The sequence below is a fragment of the Danio rerio genome, chromosome 2, assembly GCF_049306965.1.
Source record: "Danio rerio strain Tuebingen ecotype United States chromosome 2, GRCz12tu, whole genome shotgun sequence".
Classification (NCBI taxonomy): Eukaryota; Metazoa; Chordata; class Actinopteri; order Cypriniformes; family Danionidae; genus Danio; species Danio rerio.
In genome coordinates this window covers 4994285-5015879 of record NC_133177.1, presented here as the reverse complement: position 1 = coordinate 5015879, position 21595 = coordinate 4994285, and the positions used below count along the sequence as shown (strand labels likewise).

Sequence of the window (21595 nt, the reverse complement as noted above, 5' to 3'; positions counted from 1 at the left end):
GGTTTCTATAAATAATTGTATTCTACTTATAATAAGTCTGATGTTGAATTATTAGAATTATTGAATTATTATTTGCCATTATCAGATTATATTCAGCAATATATAGGCTAGAGTAGTTATACTGACTTTGTAAACATTTATTTTCATGCACAACTGTGGGTTCGATATGAAAGAAAAAACATATGAAATGCTTGTCGCAGTCATAACTCTAAAATGCGATATGATCATTGAAATGAAGTGCACACTTTCGGTTTCATTTTGACTTCTAAGTACTGTTAATATTTCCCGCACGGCTCCCAATCGACCACTCTGTGCCACAAACTGAATATTATTTACAACTGTATTACCTGTTTCTCGCGACATACTGTATGCAGGGTCTGTTCCTTAAAGTACACGTGCGCGCGTCTATCATTAAGTAGACCGCGCATGCCCGCGCCTTTTCTGCTCACGGTCGGCAGCTCACGTCACGTGTGATTTCCCGGCCGCGAAAACATCATTATATGAAGACAACAATGACATTTTTAGGTGAATTATACCTTATAAATAGTGTATGTGACTCATTCAACATCATTTGGAGGTGTTAATGTCACTGAGCAACGTGTGTGAAACAATGAAAAGACTCGACCGGCCGCCTTTTCTTCCCTCCTGAACTTGAAAATATGATTGACAGAATCGTAGAAATGCAGAATTAAGATCGTCTAGGGGGTCGAATCGAGATCGCGATCTTTTAACGTTTAATTGTGCTGCTCTAGGCTGAAAGCAGGAGAGAGGGTGTGTTTCAGGACACACATTAGATTAAATTTAATTTTACAGGGAGGGTGGATAGTACATTTCCATACACACAAACACAAGCTTTTTGTCAGGAATGCCTTTGCAATCACTTATCCATCAATTTAGAAAAGTGATGTAAAATTATAATTTCCGTAATTTAAAAAAATGATTGAATACTGACATGCAGGAAAACTCCCGATCATATGTGTGTATATGTGTATATCTCCGGCTCTGGATGGCCACAGTCCTTCACTGCAGCTTGGTCCCGCATTCATTTCAAAGGAGCGCTACCCTGTACTAAAATGTCTGCTCTATTGACGCATTCCTTCCAATAGACAACAACAGGGTTGCCGACATCTAATGTTTATATCTATGAGATTCTCCTGGGGAATTTCTTCTGGTATTTATGAAGTACACAGTTCATTGATTTAGGAATCGATTCTTGTTTGATTTAGATACTGTACACAGCAGGAGAACCCACATGAAGACGACGCTCTGTTCCACACTCTCTTTTTCTGATCATTTTCTGCTCTCAGAGCTTCAGACCATTCATCTTTCTGTTCTGGGCTTTGTTCTCCGTCCCAACACCACAGCAAATTATTAATACCTGTCATCCAGATTATTACAGCATGCACAACCCGTCTTATTTGTAGAATCCCCCTATGAACCCCTGAGAAATACGTTTCTGCTGAGCTGCATTTCTGAGAGGGAACAGACGTACAGTACTTCTGTAATCTCTCTCTCTTTCTCTCACTGTCCATCAGTTCAGCACGGCTTGCTCTAATATACAGTACAAATCAACTTCCAAACTCCAGCCTTGAGGTGAAAACAACTGAAGAGGAGATGAAACGAGATGTGTTACCGCTAACTAAACTGACCAGGGCACGAGCAACAAAAAATGATCATGCTTCTGTAACATCACATCACCATTATGGGGGACATATCAGAGTTCAATCGTTGATGCGCATGTTGCTGGTGCATCTGTGACCAAGACGGAATGTCTTTATGATGTATCAAGAGCCACAGTATCCAGAGTAATGTCAGCAAACCACTAAGAAAGACAAAGGACATCCAACAGGAGTAAACAGTGGACGTAAGAGGAAGCTGTTAGAAAGGGATGTCCAGGTGTTAACCCGGAAGTGTGGACCACAACTCGTCGTCTACAGGGTCAATATACATGGCCAGGCTATATAGCTAAACTTTTGGTCACACATGGTAATACCAAACGTCGGTTTCAATGGTGCCATTAGCAAAATTCTTGGGCAGTGGACAGTGTGAAACCTGTTGTTCTCTGACGAGTCCACCTACACCGTCTTTCCCACATCCGGGAGAGTTACGGTGTGGAGAAGCCCCAAAGAAGCGAACCACTCAGACTGTAGCATGCCCAGAGTGAAGCATGGGGATGGGTCAGCGATGGTTTTATGAAGTCAGATCAGTCTCAAAAATAATACATTTGCAAAAATAAAACTCATACATGCACATGTACAATTCAAAACCCAATTCGAATATGCAAAAATCCAAATCAAAAATTTAAAACACCATGTGTGAATCCAGAAATTATTCAGAAATTATAAATACTTCCCCAAATTAACTGAATGAATTTACTTATTGAATTAGCATATTTATGAATTGTGTTTTGAATTTACGAATTAAATTTGTGTATTTATGAATTGTGTTTAGGATTTATGTATTGAATTTGTGTATTTATGAATTGTGTTTAGGATTTATGTATTGAATTTGTGTATTTATGAATTGTGTTTAGGATTTATGTATTGAATTTGTGTATTTATGAATTGTGTTTTAGATTTACGTATTGAATTTGTATACTGATGTACTGTGTTTTGCATTTACAAATTAATTCAGCATATTTATGTATTGTGTTTTTAATTACAGAATTGTGTTTTGCGTATTTGTGAATTGTTTTGCGTTCACAAGTTAAATTTAGATATTTATGAATTGTTTTAAATTTACAATTGGATTTAAATAATTATGAGTTGTTTTTCGAATTTATGAATTTAATTTGCATATTTAGTATAAATTGTGTTTTGAATTTGCGAATTGTATTTACAAATTTATAACTTGTTTTGCATTTCCAAATTCAATAAGCATATTTATGAATTGTTTTTAATTACCGAATTGTGTTTTGCATATTTATGATGTTTTGAATTTATGAAATTAATTTGCATATTTATGAATTGTGTTTTGAATTTGCGAATTCTATTCCTCTAAATGCAAATTGTATATGAATTTTTACAATTTTTTTTGCAAATGTATTATTTTTGAGACTGATCTGGCTCCATTTTGTTTGGGCTGCAATATCATGGCATTCCCTATGCCCAATACTTGTGCTAGATGAGCTCTGCCAATGGCTACCAAACCATTCTGGGGGACCCAATGGTTCAAACATTGTATCCTTAAGGCGGTGCCATGTATCAGGATGATAATGCACCAACACACGCATCAAGACTGGCGACAGTGGTTTGATGAACATGAAAGTGAAATTTAACATCTCCCATGGCCTGCACAGTCACCAGATCTAAATATTATTGAGCGACTGGGGTTTTGGAAAATCGAGTAAGGAAATATTTTCCTCCTCCAGCATCATGTAGTGACCTGGCCACTATTCTGCAAGAAGAACGGCTCAAAAGCTTTCTAGCCACCGTTCCGAACTTGTATCTGTCATTCCCAAGATGAATTGATGCTATATTGGCCGCTAAAAGAGACCCTACCCCATACTAACTAATTAATATTATTACAGGTTGTCATAAGCACACCATACTCCTTGTAAAACATCGTGCAATACTGAATGTGCTCCACACAGGTGAGTGGGCTTGACAAACCACCTGTAGAAACACAATTTCTACTTTCCGTATGCTCACAGTCGCTTTGGATAAAAGCATCTGCTAAATGACTAGATGTAAATACATCCTTTTTAAAGTTACACATCTTTTTTAAAGTTCATTATTTTAAATGTAGACGAGTGACAAAAGCATCTGGCTCCACCCTTTTGGTACTAAAAACCAAGGCCTAAAACTTTGTGATTTTATTTGTTTTAGTTTTTGCCATTTTTCTCTGCAGATTGTCCTTAAGGTTGGATCGCTGCTATCTATCAGTCACTTCTAGGACCCTGCAGAGATGTTTAATTAGGATCATCAAGTCTTGGATTTAAGACTGGCACTGAGGCGTCCATCTAGTCAGAGGATTGGAGTGCTGCAGTGATGCTTTTCTTCAGTAAGTTCCTCTAATCTCCACACATGATCTCTGGAGCTCAGCCACAGTTGCTCGGCTTGGCTGGACGTCCGGTTACAAATGTACCCATTCTGTGCTCCTGAGAGTGTTCAATGCAGCAAATTTCTGTCTCTTTTCCAAGATCAGATCTCTACTTTAACACAGTCTTGTTCCTGAGTCTGCAGGCAGTTCATCAAACCTCTTAAGTTTTGCATCGATATGCATTTTTAATATACAATTTTCACTATTAAACTATATAGCCAGCTGTGTGTTTCCAAATCGAGAGATTTCCACAGTCAGTGTGTTATTAATGATGATCCAGAGTTAAATGTCTGATGTCGCAGCAATACAATCTATCCATTTTCATTACTGTATATAGAGTGTATTGATGTGCAAAATCTGTTTACTGAAGTATTGATATTTAATCATTCATTGACCAGCCAATGTGTTAGATTTACTGTCCGGCTTTTGTTTCTGGTTAAGTGGTTTTAATGAGCTCAGCTTGTGACTGAAGGCTTGGCTTCTGACTGTCACCGCTGAGGCTTGAAGCTCAGTTTCTCCAAAGCAACACGAGCGTTGATTGACATTAATGAGTACCAATCCAGCTAACTGCCTAGGGAATGTAAAGACAGCTCAAGACATTTCTGACACTTCCGTATTATCCTAAAGATAATGAGGCTAAATTATTTGAGCTTTGCATAGACTGTAGATTAGTTTTCATTTTAGAATGTGCCTGTTGACTCTTTAATTTGATTTGTTTACAAGTTATTAATTTCATTCATTAATTAAATAAAAATCACCTAGATTTTTTTAAATTGCTAAATTGATCTTGAGAGATGTTTTAGACAAAGTACAACAATGTCATTCAGACCTGCAACACATGGAAAAAAAGTTGTGACAGGAGCAATTTAGGGCTAGTAACCAGGTAAATTGGTTAAATAATGATACGATTTGATTTGGTTTAGTCCTTTGGGAGCAAAGATGGGCTGAGGATTGCCAATTAGCCAACAAATATGTGAGAATATTATGGAAATGTTTAAAAACAAGGTTCCTCAAAGAATGATAGGAAGACATTTGGATATTTCACCTTTAGCAGTGCAGAACATCATTAAAAGATTGAAGAAATCTGGAGGAATTGCAGTGCGTAAAGGACAAGGGCGCAAGCCAAAGCTAAACAACCGTGATCTCTGATCCCTTAAGCCTGGTTTGAACTTCTGCGTCAAGTGATCAGCGTGACTCACGGTGCATGCAATGCGGGTAGCTGTGCATTTATAGTTCTGTATGCTGTTTATGTTGGTCTGCATTAACACTTTCAAAATGCTAGCTGGCAGTGAGGTGTTTAAGTTCCTCTGTGTCAGGTTTCTTCTCTGGTGTTTTGTTTTTTTCTGAACGCTTCCTTAATGTACACGTGGCTCAAACTCGCTCATTTTGAGGCAGGAACCGGCGGACGTGCAGCAACTTTAACCATGAGGTAAACACAAAACAAAACTTTCAATCCGAAGCTCCTTCCCAGGACTCCACACTTGTAAACAATCGCTGTATCGGGCTCGCGCGACTCTCTGTCCCACCCACACTCATCAGCTCTACCAAGCAGACCAATCACAGTGTTTGTGCTTTGCGTCCTTGCGACGTGTAATTGCATTTTTTAAGAGGTGCGCGTCAGCGACAGCCATGGCGAGGGCTATGCTTCCACGCAAAGGCCGCGCCGTAGCATACGTGTGCTCTTGATTCAGAAGTATAAATCAGCCTTTAGGCGGCACTGCATCAAGGATCATCATGCAACTAGAAGCGATTTCACCACATGGGCTCAGGACTATTACGTAGTAACATCCACAAATGCCAGGTATATCTGTGCTGTGCCAAAAGGAAGCTCTATGTTAACAGTGTCCAGAAGCGACGTCGACTTCTCTGGGCTCGGAGGCATCAAGAAAAGACGATCACACAGTGGAAACATTTACTGTGATGAAGCAGTATTTTTGGGGAGAAATGCACGCCGTGTGCTCTGGACCAAAAAAGAAAAGAATCATCCAGCAACAAGTCTAAAAGCCAGAGTCTGTCATGGTATGGGGTTGTGTCAGTGCCCTTGGCAAAGGTAACTTGCACTTCTGTGATTGCATCATTACTGTTGAAAAGTAAATTTAGTACTATTGTACATATTTATTTTGGAGCCCAATATGCTGCCTTCTTTTCCAGGGACACCCATGCATATTTCAACAAGACAATGCAAAACCAGTCTGCACACATTACAAAGTCCTGGTTGTAAAGGAAGAGAATACAGGTATTTGACTGGCCTGTCTACAGTCCCGACCTGTTTCCAATAGAGAATTTGTGATGCATTTTAAGCGCAAAAAATATTGGGTGTATTGGGTGGTGTTGCACGACGTGTGCGAAGTATTAGGGGACCGGGCGGGATATGCGCCATTTCCAAGAGATTATAATTTGTTCGCGGGCGTCCCACAAATGCATAGAGAGTCCCGGAACTTAGAAAGAGACTTGGGTTGTCTGAAAACTAAAAAAAAAAAAAAAAAAAACGTAGCTCCTGGGATGTACTTGGCGCTCTCCAAAAATGTATATAGCGGTACATTTACAGAATGAGCCCGAGTTGCTCAAAACGCTTTTTTTTCGGATGCATTTTTTTTTGATGGACAAAAGTTTTTGATGTAGTGTAAATGTGACTGACCCAATATGACGTCCAATCAGATTGATCCAAACTCACTATAAGTAGCCTAGTTAGAGCTACTGCCTTAACTTCATTTTCCGAAGAAACCCCCCCCCCCATCCACTCCTTCTCCTCCTTTCCTCCTTTACCATGAGGAGCTCTCGAGAACCACCTGATCTCGTACTCCCCTCACATGCTCTATAGATTAGGCGGGAGCCCTGGGCTCAACTATCTCAGAGCTCAGGGTTCTCTTCCGGGACAGCATGCCAAACCTGCTAACTTGCTAACAGTTGTCAAACAATATCTAAGTGTGAACTCTTGAAATTTCAGTTTTGGTTTGCAGTGAACTTAATTTCTTTTTTTAAACAAACAGAAGTGAGTTCACACAGAGGGCAGCTTTTTGTTAATTTTTCCATACGTTCGGTCAGTCAAGTTTATCGCTTCATACGAGTTCCTGTATGGTTGTGTTTAGTTTCATCTCTCTCAGTGTCTCTTCTCGATTGCGGCATGCGAAAGTGACCTCAGGTGTTCAAGGTGTGGGTTTATATTCGAGAAAATGAGCCTTGTTGCCTTGAAGACGTGAGCTAGGAGTGTCTGGCATGAATAATTCTGTGCTCGCCTGTTGGTTTTTACTGTTCCCGTTGTGCTAAGCAAGAAGCTCATCAATTGTTGCTGTCAGTAGCGCAGTATTCCTGAGGGCTCAGGTGTGTTTACTGTCTAACAGGGGAATGTTTTGCGCCTTGCTCCCAGAACTGTGCATCAGCTCTGATCAGGCTGTGTAAACGGTGTGTGTGTTATTTAGTTTGAACATTCTGATGTGTTTACAAGTGCAGTTTCATAAACACGTACATATTTTGCACATAATTTATGGCAAAGCATCAGATTTAACTGTACAAGTCATTTTTTGGAGGCAACTTCATCTAAATGGCTCAGTTTGAAATGTTCTGCTTTGTGTTTTGCTGATAGTGTGCTTTTTTCTTTTGTAATGCACAATGAGTGCCATAAAAACATTACTAGTAGCAGTCAGACAGTAGGAAGAATCTTTTTAGAATAACATACAGATCAGATTGGACTACTGAAAGTGAAATGCTGTGTAGCCTTAAAGGTGCAGTAGGTGAACTTCCACAATGCTAACAGCTTAGCATAAATCTCTGAATCACAGTCCCTCCCCTGGTGTCTAGAGCCACGCCTCCTTAAACACGAGCACAGCAAAAGAACCCTCTCTCATGTGTTAAAAGCGACTAGTGCTTGTCCGGCGGCGAGCAAGCCAAACTGACATGCGATTTCAGAGCGGATATTTAGAGTTGCATGGTAAACAATATAGGGAGAGACTAGGCGGAATAGCGCTATTTACTTGTGTTTTGTTGTTAAACTAATTAAAATCTACATCATCGATGCTGTAAAGGTCCCTCATGAAACTGAAAATAGTCTTGTTAATCTTTCATCTGATGATTTTAGTGGCTGAACAACACTTCTGTGAGGATATAACCTGTTTGTAACAACAACATCTAACGTTACATCGGCTTTGCGTGAAGCTAAACAGTTTTACAACAGAACATTACCTGTCTAAGAGAAATCCTTCAGCCATAGTGTCATCCTTTCTCCAACGTGCAAAGGTAACTCCAATATCGATTCAGGTTTTTAAAAAGTTTTGATATAGCAGGTTTTTACCGATCGCGCGCGTGCTCTCTCTCTCATGAACGCGCGGAGGTCGGCGGAGCTGCGTACAAGCGGCTGCGCAGTTGTTCAAATCTGCTTTTGCTGACAGACAGATTGGGCTATTATCGGAATTATGAGAGATGTCGGCCTGACTCTATTTAAATGGATGAACATTTTTTTGTTTTTTGCCTTACCTAAAATATAAAAGTACATTTAAATACATTTAGATCATTTACTGCAGTGGTACCCAACCCCCGGGCAGCAGACCGGTACCGGTCCATGGATCAATCAGCACCGGGCCACACAAGAATTAATTATCTTTAAGTTGGCAGATAAAGTAGCTGCATTTAAAGCCAAACTGGATTTGTGGGGACAGCGCGTGAACAGAATAAAGTTATTACTTCCTAATGTTATAATAACATTGTAATGTTGAAGCAATGTGCTGATAAAGTTCCATATAAGTACACAGTGGATTCAGGTTTACTGTTGTTATTATTTCAACCCCCGGTCTACAGTAAAATTATCAAGCGTTGACCGGTCCGCAGTTAGAAAAGGTTGGGGACCACTGATTTACTGTAATCATTACTATTAGACTGTAAAGAGACTTTCAACCAGCACAACAAAAAATGCTTTTGAAGACAATCAACTACTGCACCTTTAATAAAATGATAAAATGTATCTTTACATTCGTAAACCTGATGATAACGCCAGAGGCAATAGGAATGGAGCAAGAAAGAGAACCAGGCTTGGGATGTTTTATATTGTGTGTGGCAGAGAGACAAAATGTGAAATTTGTGACTGAAGTTGCATGAGTATATTTGTAGGAATAACCAACAATACAGTGTACACTGAAAAAACGATTCATTGTATTTACTAAATTGTACTAAATGTGGTTACAAACAATTGATATGGGCTGAATTTAAGCAAATTAAATTTAGTAATGTTCAACTTAATTTGTTTAAATTCAGCCCATATCAATTGTTTGCAACCACTTGGCCTAAATTTTGTAAATCCAATGAATCATTTTTTTCAGTGTACAATTTTTTTTCCCCCCAAAAATCATTCAAATATGTAAATTAGGTACCACAAATATATCAAATCTTCATTTTTTGATTAGTATTATGCATTTTCAACTAAATTTTGACTATTTTTAAAGGTGCAGTATGTACATTTGACACCCAGTGGCTTTACTAGGTATTGCACGCCTGATTCAAAACGCACGCAAGCGCAGGTTGCCAGATTGATGTCACCAACAGCACTGTGCCTGACAGCATCAACGCTTCCCATTCACTTTAAATGATTGACTTCATGCGTTGTCTAACTGAATTGTCGTCAGTATTTCTTAACCTTTTAACTGTTAACGAAAACATTAGCCAATCACTTCACTTCATGCAAATACCCCTGTTTGGACAGTAGCGGACTGTGGACTAATTTCATTGCTTGATGCTGCTATGACGATCGTTGCCCCAATTTCGGACACGCCCTCCATCAAGTGACACTGAACACCTATGTGAATTGGGCATAACTGTCGAGCCTAAAGGCTGATTTAAAGGGCACCTATGTTGAAAAATCTACTTTTCAAGCTATTTGGACAGACATATGTGTATATATAGTGTAAAGACCATCATATTGGGGTGATATAAACACACCCAGTCCTTTTCATTTTCAATTTAAAAACATAAAAATGGTGGACCAATTGTAGCGGTTTCCAGACTGACCGCAACTTGACGTAGGAGTGCGGTCCCCCCGCCCACCGAATTGATTGACAGCTGCGCGCATTAACATGTCCCGGTAGTCACATGTATCAACAAGACCAGACATACGCAAAGCAACCAGGAAGAAGAGGTCTGTTCAGTTCAGTAGGATCAGCAATCATCATCAAATGTGATCAAGAGTGAGTTTCACATGTTTAAAGTGTTTTAAAACAGTGCACGTGTGCAATGAAGTACAGCGATTTACTTCAGCTTTACTTCATCAGCACAGCCTCGTGCAGGCCCGGATTGGCTAATCGGGAGGACCGGGAGAATTCCCGGTGGGCCGGTCTGTTTTTTGGCCGTGAGGGCCGGTGTTCCTAGCTCCAGAATCTGTTGCTTTCAGCAGTCACACTTTTTAAAAATAATTTATTTATTTACTTGACCACAGCCTTCTTATTCATTATTTTACCGCAGCTCTGCTCTTTTTATCTATTTTTTATCTAGTAGATAAGTCACTTCTTTATGCACAGCTGTTGTGGTACAGTGGTTAGCATGTTACGTTGTGGCGCTGCCAACCTGGGTTCGATCCTCGCCTGAGAAACACACTTTTTTTTTTTTCATTTTTATTGTTAAGACAATACTGCAATGGTTGTTGAACATTTGAAGTTCTAAAACAGCTGTTTTCTCAAAAAAAAGATGTGATAGTGTAATTAGAAACTGAATTGGAAATGACCTTATTTTAATATAGTCAGTGGTGAACTGAGGTGGGCCGGTCTAAGGCTTGAAACTCCAGGGCTGAAAAAGAGTTCCACTCCGGCCCTGGCCTCGTGTCATTTATAACATTTATAAAAGAAGATGCTTCAATCCCGGTGGACGTTAAATCAGGTTCATTTTGTACACTAACATAATTATGTTAACCTAATCAATTTCCATTGGCACAATTTGAAGGATTTGTGTGGAACCCAGCATTTTTGCAGTGTACATTTTTCAGTGCAGGGTTACACACATTTCATTCATGTTGTCCCAACACAAACAGATTAGGTTAACTTAACAAACGTAAGTGGAATAAACATAAAACAATTAAGTTGTTTAAAAACTCAAAAATTGTGCTGTTTCAGCTCATTTGAAATATAAACCACATTAGTGGCACATTAAATTTGTAGAGTCGTACTGTTTTTTAGTTCCATTAATTACAATTGCAAACATGTTAATGTTATTCACTAAAATGTGCAGGAATTGTTTGCAAATCTAAGCCCCAGTTCAAGCTGATAGGAGCAACTTCATAGAGCAGCTCCTCTAGATGGCGCAGGCTGATAATCCTGCTGTTACCTGTAAAGCTGCACAGCTGACTGCAAACTGGAGCTTCAGCAGCCAGTGAGTTTAAATCCTTGGCCAGTGTTTTCTGTAGGGTCATTCCTTGGCTAAAATTTTCATTTTCATAGATGGTAATGAAAGTGTTTGTATTAAATGCCATGTGGATTTTTAAAAAAATGTTCTTATAACCTAAGAAATAACATTAATAATTTGTCTCAAAGAACTGACCCTGAGGTGACCCATTCTTTAATGTCCAGTCCAGCATACGCATCTGAAAGCGTTCAGTGGTGTTCCGATCAATTGGCAGTCAGTTCATGTGTGAAAACAAAGCCTTCTTTCACAGATTGAGCCCGCTCAATTTTATCATTGTCATCCTGGAAATTGCCCGTGGGGTGCGTCTTATGGTAATTGAAGACCAGGGTTGTTCCAGCAAATATTGATGTCTTACTACTTTTGAAGTTTAAAATTTAATATTGTGCTATATAAAAAGAAATACAGACATGTCTGAAAACATTTCTATTATTTTATGCAAAAAAATTGGGAAGAAGAAATGTCATCAGATGTTTATGTCATCAGATGAAGTATGTTTTACTAAAACACTTAATCCATTTAAATCAACTTAAATTAAAATTTAAACTAAATTAAATTTTTTTTTTTTATAAATATTTCAATAAATATAGGTCATATATTTTGGTCCATTTGAACAAAACAGATTTATTTATTTAAGGGATATATTTATTACATTAATATTTTAGTCACTGGACATCTTTAGTAACAGGAAGATAATGTATTTAAAATCAATGTGAAATATTGGGAAAAAGATTACAAATTACAACATTTCAATAGAATTTTATACATTTTTTGTTTCTCTTGATTTTTGTTCTTTTTCAATTTTTATCAAGTATTTTTCCCTAACATACATCTTACCTGACAAAAGTCTTGTCGTCGATCCCAGTTGTAAGAGCAGCAAATAATAACTTGACTTCTAGTTGATCATTTGGAAAAGTGGCAGAAGGTTGATTTGTCTGTTAAGCTGCATCCCAATCATCACAAATACTACAGAAGACCAACTGGAACCCACATGGACCCAAGATTATCAAAAAATTCAGTCAAGTTTGGTGAAGGAAAATGTCATGGTTTGGGGATACATTTAGTATGGAGGCGTGCGAGAGATCTGCAGAGTGGACGGCAACATCAACAGGCTGAGGTATCAAGACATTTGTGCTGCCCATTACATTAAAAACCACAGGAGAGGGCAAATTCTCCAGCAGGATAGCGCTCCTTCTCATACTTCAGCCTCCACATCAAAGCTCCTGAAAGCAAAGAAGGTCAAGGTGCTCCAGGGTTGGCCAGCCCAGTCACCAGACTTGGCCATTATTGAGCATGTCTGAGGTAAGATGAAGGAGGAGTCCTGGGAGTCCTGCAAGAACACTTTTTTTTGCCATTCCAGATGACTTTATTAATAAGTGATTTGAGTCATTGCAGAGATGTATGGATGCAGTCCTCCAAACTCATGAGAATCATACATAACAAATATTCTTTCTCCACTGCAGCATGACTTTATACTCTACATTGCACATTATTGTAAAAGTGACAAGACTTTTGTCTAAGCAAAGTCAGACTTTACTGTCTTAATTAAATAACTAAAAATCAAGACATGATCATAATTTATTTTGTTAAAATAAGCGTAATCTAAAGGTCTTTGCCTTTCATGTAAGCCACTTCTGATACCAAATGATCAACTACAAGTCAAGTTATTATTTTTTGTTCCTAAAACTTGGATAGGCGGCAAGACTTTTGTCAGGTAGTGTAAATGGATATATTCTAAATATTATTTAATATCGTTAATATCATTTATATATACAGTATAGGCTCCTGAGTGAATTTGAGGTATACCTGCAAACAAAGAGACGTCTATTAATAATTCATCACCTTCATTTTGAAAACACAATACAGAACACTGAGAATTATGAATGCCTCTTATTTTGTATTGTATTTACTACTTTTATCTGCAATAAACCCGCATTGCTTAATTTATGAGCGGATTGATATCTCAGAAAACGGGCAAGACCTCACCATCACACCTCCAGTCTTGATGGATGTGGGATCAACAGGCCATGTATGTAAATTCAGAGCATGTTTTCTGCGCATCGGATGCACCAGTGTCTCTCTCTCTCTCACACACCCACACACACACACAAGCTGACTGACATCCACTTAATGGAAAACATTTCCTGTTTTTGTCTCAACCCTAATTTAAAATAAGTAAACCGGTGTTTCATTGCAAAAAACAAACAAACAAACAAACAAACAAAACAGACATGGGTGTCTTTGATGCAAAAATAATGTTATTCAGAATCCTATCAAATATTAAAGATAAGAATTGTAAGTAGCCACTCAAACCACCTCTATACTTTCTTCTTCTGAAGCGCCTAGGTGAACTGAACCAGCGCTGTGTGTGTGTGTGTGTGTGTGTGTGTGTGTGTGTGTGTGTGTGTGTGTGTGTGTGTGTGTGTGTGTGTGTGTGTGTGTGTGTGTGTCTGTCTTCCTATAATTAAAAAAAAAAACATTAGTAGTTCAACTAGCATTATAAAACCAATTTTGTATAACCAAAGGTATGAAGCTAAATCAGTCTAAAAAAAAAATACATTAACAATGTGATCATAGATGAATTAAATTTACAAATTGGAATGCAACACACAATTAGTAAATTCACACGTAAAAATATTGTTGCCAAATGACTCTGATTTGTTTATTTATGAATCGTGTTTTGATTTTATGAAGTGGATTTGTTTATTTTTTAATCGTGTTTTAAATTTACGAATTGAATTTGTGTTTTTTAATGGTGTTTAGAATTTTATTAATTGGATTTGTTTGTTTTTGCATCGTGTTTTGAACTTATAAGTTAAATTTGTGTGTTTTTGACTGGTGTTACTTTTGAATTTACAAATTGGATTTGTGTATTTTTTTTAATCGTTTTTAAATTTATGAATTGGATTAGTGTATTTGCGAATCGTGTTTTATATTTATGAATTGGATTTGTGTGTTTTTGAATCCTGTTTTGAATTTACGAATTGGATTTATGTATTTATAGATTGCGTTTTGATTTTACGAATTGGACTTGTGTATTATTGAATCATGCTTTGAACTTTAAATGTGTTTTTTGGGCGAGGCAGTGGTGCAGTAGGTAGTGCTGTCGCCTCACAGCAAGAAGGTCGCTGGTTCGAACCTCGGCTCAGTTGGCGTTTCTGTGTGGAGTTTGCATGTTCTCCCTGCCTTCGCATGGGTTTCCTCCGGGTGCTCCGGTTTCCCCCACAGTCCAAAGACATGTGGTACAGGTGAATTGGGTAGGCTAAATTGTCCGTAGTATATGAGTGTGTGTGTGAATATGTGTGTGGATGTTTCCCAGAGATGGGTTGCGGCTGGAAGGGCATCCGCTGCACAAAAAAAACTTGCTGGATAGGTTGGTGGTTCATTCTGCTGTGGCGACCCCGGATTAATAAAGGGACTAAGCCAGGTGTGGGCAAACTTGATCCTGAAGGGATCCAACCCTATTCAAACAGAACTCCCTATAGAGTTCAAGTGATCTGGAAGACACTGATTAGTTTGTTCAGGTGTGTTTGACTAGTGTTGGAACAAAACTCTGGACTCAGGCCCGGATTGGCTAATCGGGAGGACTGGGAGAATTCCCGGTGGGCCGGTCCGTTTTTTGCCCGCGAGGGCCGGTATCCCTAGCTCCAGAATCGGTTGCTCTCAGCAGTCACACTTTTTAAATTTATTTATCTATTTACTTGACCACAGCCTTTTTATTCATTATTTTACCGCAGCTCTACTCTTTTTATCTATTTTCTCGCAGCTTAGTGAGCAAGTTGCGGCCTGCAGGTTAATAATGATAAAACTTGGTGTTTTCACTCAACAGCTGTTGTGGTTCAGTGGATAACATGTTAGTTTTCGACCCTGTAGACCCGGGTTCGATCCTCGTCTGAGTAAATCTTTTTTTTTTTTTTTTTCATTTTTATTGTTAAGACATATAATACTGTTAGGGTTGTTGAACATTTGAAGTTCTAAAGCAGTTGTTTTCACAAAAAAAGACGTGATAGTGTCATTAGAAACTGAATTGGAAATGACCTTATTTTAATATAGTCAGTCGTGAACTGAGGTGGGCCGGTCTGAGGCTTGAAACTCCAGGGCTGAAAAGGAGTCCCACTCCGGCCCTGCCTGGACTAAGCCAACAAGAAAATGAATGAATGAATGAAATGTGTTATTTTTGAGACTGATCTGGCTCCATACATAGGCTCTGTCTACATATCCACATGTACCCCTACAGCCACACACCGCGTCAGATCCAAATCCCCTTAGCACAGCTTTTCTCCGGCGTACTGTATGAACATAATCTGCCAAAAAACATAATAAAGAACTGCGCTTTTTAATCAGAGTTTACTCAACAAGCCTGTTCGCCTTGCTGGAGGTATGATATCATATATATTGATCAGAGCATAAATCAGATTAAACGCATAGAGTACGTGTTTAAGGTAATTTAACTGCTTGGCAGGATAAATGCTGAAAGCACAATCTATAATTCAGTTTTATCACCTGTTCACACACACTCAGGCTGTTTGTACATCTGTGAGTTGGACTGAGATTTTCCAGGGATGTTCTCTGAACCCGCAGGCCTGCTTTGTGATTCATGGCCTTTTTTGCATTGACTTAAATCCTCATAATTCTGAAATGTCCCACAAAGCCTCAGCACATGATAAGCCTCTCACTCGCCACACACGAATTGTGTCTTTAAGCACATTATCATCACCTCCGCCTCTTCTTTGCTAAGCTATGTAATTGAATCCAGGCTTGAGAATAATCACAGCTTCTTTTCGAGACAATTTCCTGCGCATTTGCATTCGCTGGATGGTGGAAAGCCTTTCAGTTTCCCTGCCAAGAGTTTTGTTGAATGCACAGAATCTTAAAATGGGTTGATTATTATTTCTCTAATTGATTTTTGGTAGTATGATATTCTGCATGCTAATGCTACTGTATGTACGCTCTAAAAAAGGATGTTAAAATGGTATTTAGTGTTGTTTAAATTTAATTGAAACATTTACATTTAGATTTGTCATTTAGCACAGCGGTCCCCAACTTCCAGTGCCAGTCTGTGGATCAATTGGTACCGGCCCGCGCACACGAAAAAGTCATCAATTATTTCCATTTGATTTATTGTCTTGACGAGATAATGAAAGACCTTTTATTTTGAAAAATCTGGTCACCCTTTTATTTTGATTGTCCGTTTGTTGAATTCAAGTTACAATTTTCTTTGTTTCTTTGCGAAGGTGAAAAGGCCCAGTGAAAGACCCAAGAACTGCTAAGGCACAGGTGTCAAACTCAGTTCCAATAGGGCCGCAGCTCTGCACAGTTTAGTTCCAAACCTAATTAAACACACCTTATCAAACTAATTGAGTCCTTCAGGCTTATTTGAAACCTACAGGTAAGTGTGTTGGAGCAGAACTAAACTGTGCAGGGCTTCGGCCCTCCAGGAATTGAGTTTGACACCCCTGTGCTAAGGAATGGATGCGCAACCCATTTGTCAACAAATCGGGTGAATCCAGCAAGTCTGTGCAAGAAAATCAACTGCTGTAGATCGCAAAGGATGGCGGTCATTCACATATAGGGAATATGCCGAGCTAGTGTTTTTCCCATACTGATAAACTTCCGGCGACCTGTTATTGTGAACTTTTTTCTGTTTTATACGGTTCCTTTTACAATATTGATGTTGAAATGTCATTAAAATACATTCAGTTAAATAAACTTTGCCATTTATTTAGTTGCTTAAGCATAAAACGAGACAAAAAGCCGTTTACTCGCACGCGCCCGTCAGAATCGGCAGGCTAGCGCAGAAGATCCATTGAATATACTGGGGTAAAACAAATGCTCATGTTATAAAGACATGGCGGGGGAACATGTTATTTAATGCAGTGCTTCTTGTACAATCTGAGACCCACTTTAAATCGGATATCACTCAGCTAGTAGAGATCGCTGATTTTTAAAGAAAACAGACGTTAAACGCACCGATTTTGCATTTGCATTCAATTGGCCGAAAGCGCTTAACCCAGGTTAATGGCAAATTAAAAGTCATATTAGCATGCTTCGGCATATACCCTATTGCATATTCAAGTTCGTTATTTCCAGTGGAGGTGCGCTGTTTGGATTTTGCAGACACTTTTGGCCAAAGCAACTTACAATTGAAGAGGCATTCAGCGATTCAACAGGAGGCAATACATGCAAGAATTGCTATCTATAGAAATTAGCTGTTAGTGCTTAGAGAATGAATACAATTCATCTTTATTCCTACAGGGTATATGTGTAACGGAGGCCAGCTAGTAAGTGCTGTTCAGGTAAACCTCACTCCTCTGACCTCTAAAGGTGCTCTAGCGACAGACGCTAAAGGCATGGGTCTTTAGCCTCCTTGTTAGAGCAACCGACTCCCATACGAAAGATTATCGGTTCGATACCTGGTCTGAGCGGGTTGGGTGGCGTTGCACCGGCGGGGTTACATTGGTGCTGTGACCCGGATGGGAGTGAGGTTTTTAAGCGGGTGAGTGTAATGGAGGCCAGCTAGTAAGTGCTGTTCAGGTAAACTTCACTCCTCTGACCTCTAAAGGTGCTCTAGCGACAGTTGCTTGACTCATGGGTCTTTAGCCTCCTTGTTAGAGCAACCGACTCCCATACGAAAGGTCACCGGTTCGATACCTAGTCTGAGCGGGTTGGGTGGCGTTGCACCTGCGGCGTTACATTGGTGCTGTGACCCGGATGGGAGTGAGGTTTTTAAGCGGGTGAGTGTAACGGAGGCCAGGTAGTAAGTGCTGTGCAGGTAAACTTCACTCCTCTGACCTCTAAAGGTGCTCTAGCGACAGACACTACAGGCAACGGTTAAAAACTTAAATCACTTTGTAATCATTCAATTCTAAAGGAGAAAAAATAGTTGTGCTGGAAAAGTGAAACAAAGTGCAGCCTCTTTCAATGTAATGTGTCTGGTCAACTCTGATGTCTCCCCCCCTCATGGCTCTGAGCAGATGTGATGAACGCTCCTCTGAGAGCCGTTACAATTTCAGAAAGTTCTTATTATTCTTTGTTTTGCAGTGTGGCATGAGGCTTTATCGGTGCTGTCGTATCTGGAGCAGACAGTCTGAGGCCGAAACCCTTGACTGAATAATGAGAGCCTTGTCTGTCAGCACTGGAAGAGCAGGAGAAATCTGTGGCTTTCCAGGTAGCCGACGTTTTGTATACGTGTGTACACTTGTGCTGTTTTTAAATAAACACCTGAACAAAATCATTTGTTTATTTGTCTTCGACTATTTATCAGGGCACGCCAAGTGGAATAAACAACTCCAGAATGTTTTATGCAGAGGATGGCTTACCAGCTGCAACCAAGTACTGGGAAAGCTAGTGGATTGTAATGCAGTTGTACTGTAAGTATAGTCACTTGTTCATTTATTAATTTTCCTGCAGCTTAATCCCTTTATTTATCAGGGTATTGTTGCTGACAGTGTCCATCCCTTATGACCACAGTGTACTTTTCTGATGGCTACTTCCAGCAGGATAACACACCATGTCATAAAGCGCAAATCATCTCAGACTGGTCTCATGGACATGACAATGAGTTCACTGTACTCAAATGGCCTCCACAGTCAGCAGATCTCAATCCAATAGAGCTTCTTTGGGATGTGGTGGAACGGGAGATTCGCATCATGGATGTGCAGCCGACAAATCTGCAGCAACTGCGTGATGCTATCATGTCAGTATGGACTAAAATCTCTGAGGAATATTTCCAGTGCCTTGCTGAATCTATGCCACGAAGGATTAAGGCAGTCCTGAAGGCAACCTAGTACTAGTATGGTGTACCTAATAAAGTGGCCGGTGAGTGTAGTGCAGATACAGTGGTCACTAAGAGAGAATGAATAAATAAAGCTAATCATTTCTGAGCTTGAAAACACGTATGAAAGTCAGCCGCACAAATTCTGTTATTGATTACAAATAATTGCCCAGAATCAAGAGGTGCTTTAGATATCCTGTCAGCCCGTGTCCAATAGTCGAACTCCAGGAATCATGCTGGCGGTTGATGTGGAAATCGAGTGTGACCAATGCTCCCCCTCCCTGCCATGTGTTTTAACTGGGTTAATGCCATTGATACCCTCACTGAGCTGACTTCAGCGGACTGCTAATATCCATCAGCCCTCTACAGACTTCTTTAATGGATTCCTGAGAGTCAGTGTGAATGAATGCGTGTTTCACTCAGCTCAGGCCTCATTTATATAAATACATGTGTACAAAAACATTTGATCTCAAAGCCACGCGAATGTTCATACTGTATTATTACATTCGGAAGTGGCTAAGCCTTCCCCGATGTCTGTCATATGCAGCCCTTTTCAGAAGCGACATCTTGAGGCTCACCTAAACTCTGGAACTCTGCCTTCGTAGCACAGTTCTGGAGGCAGACACTCTCTGTCAGTTTAAAACTAGATTAAAGACACATCTCTTTGCATTAGCATACACATAAAACACAAATGCTGATGACATCCAAATCCTCTAAAGCAGGGTTGTTCAAAATTGGTCCTGGTGGGCCGGTGTCCTGCAAAGTTTAGCTCCAACCCCAATCAGACACACCTGGGCTACCTAATCAAGCTCTAAATAGGCTTTCTAGAAACATCCTTGTAGGTGTGTTGATGCAAGTTGTAGCTGAAATATGCAGGACACCTGCCCTCCAGGACAGAGTTCCCTGCAGAAAAATCCAGCTTAAACCAGCCTAGGCTGGTAAGCTGGTTTTAGCTGGTCGACCAGGCTGGTTTTAGAGGGGTTTTGGCCATTTCCAGGCTGGTTTCCAGCCATTTCCAGCCTGGTCTTAGCTGGTCAGGTTGGAATCTGACCAGCAAAATCCAGCTAAAACCAGCTTGACCAGCCTAGTTTAAGCTGGACATAGCTGGTTTTGGCTGGGCTCCCAGCCTGGCTAGGCTGGTCAAGCTGGTTTTAGCTGGTCATCTCCCAGCCTGGAAATGGCTGAAAACCAGCCTGGAAATGGCCAAAACCTCTCTAAAACCAGCCTGGTCGACCAGCTAAAACCAGCCAATCAGCCTAGGCTGGTTTAAGCTGTTTTTTTCAGTGGGGTTTGGACACCCCTGCTCTAAAGCAGTCCTGGAGGGCATGTGTTCTGCATATTTTAGTTCTAACCTCAATGAAACGCACCTGAACCAGCAAATCAAGCTCTTTCTAGGTATACTGAAAACTTCCAGGGAGGTGTGTTAAAGGTAGTTGGAGCTTAACTCTGCAGGACACCGGCTCTCCAGGACCGAGTTTGGACACCCCTGCTCTAAAGCTACTTTTCAGCCCGCGACTCCCAAAATGACAATGCCAGTGACTTGCGACCCCCAATATTCTCTGAGGTGGTTACAAATACAGAAACCTAGCATGCAATGGCGCAAACACATCAATAGACCCAAGTCTATTCTCTGTTCAATTTTTATGTATGTCAGTGCTGTAAATTGGCCAGAAAGTTTAACCTGGTGTTATAAAATCTGCTGCATCTGACGGTATTGCTGTGTCTTTAATATAATGTAATTACCCCAGGGGTCAAAATTCAATAGAACTAATAACTATAAAGATCTATAAACTATATAAAACTTTATAAAACTATAAAAAAAAATCTCAGAATAACCTTGACCTAGGCTATCTAAAAAAAATAAAGCATCTTAAACGACAATTCTATCAGCCCAAACAAATTTAAATATTTTAAAATATGTGGGGTATAGCTGATCTCATTATCTTTCATTTAATATTTTAATAATAGAAGCAGCACTAACAAAACTTTCAGGTACAATCCAGCACAAATGAAACGCACACAAACGAGACTATTTTAGTAAATATGTAGCAACTGGGGTGGAGAGACCTCTTAATGATCTGATATTATTTTTTTACAAATAATATTTTTGCAGCACAAACGAGCACAATTTGTGAGCAAACGAAAGTAACATATTTTGTGCACAATTATAAATATCTGATGTTCCTTTTCATGGCACAAACCAGCACAAATCTAACCAAATATTTCAGTTATATCCAAGCAAGGAAAACAAATAAAGTGTTTATTAACGGCACAACCAGCACAATTGAATGACGCCTGTTTTGTGCGATATAGAGTGACGTCGCAGCTCCCGAAGTGTTTTGATTAGGCAATATCTAAACAATACAAACAAACTGTTTATTTTAAATGGCATAAACCAGCACAAAT

General features: G+C 39.6%; 1 long non-coding RNA gene across 1 annotated transcript; it reads left to right on the top strand.

Moving 5' to 3' along the window:
• Positions 1-1836: 1836 nt before the first annotated feature.
• Positions 1837-19880, top strand: LOC141377736 (uncharacterized). Its single transcript, XR_012390326.1, has 4 exons — positions 1837-4002; positions 18457-18583; positions 18680-18785; positions 18886-19880. It is a non-coding gene; the product is annotated as an uncharacterized lncRNA (long non-coding RNA).
• The last annotated feature ends 1715 nt before the right edge of the window (positions 19881-21595 follow it).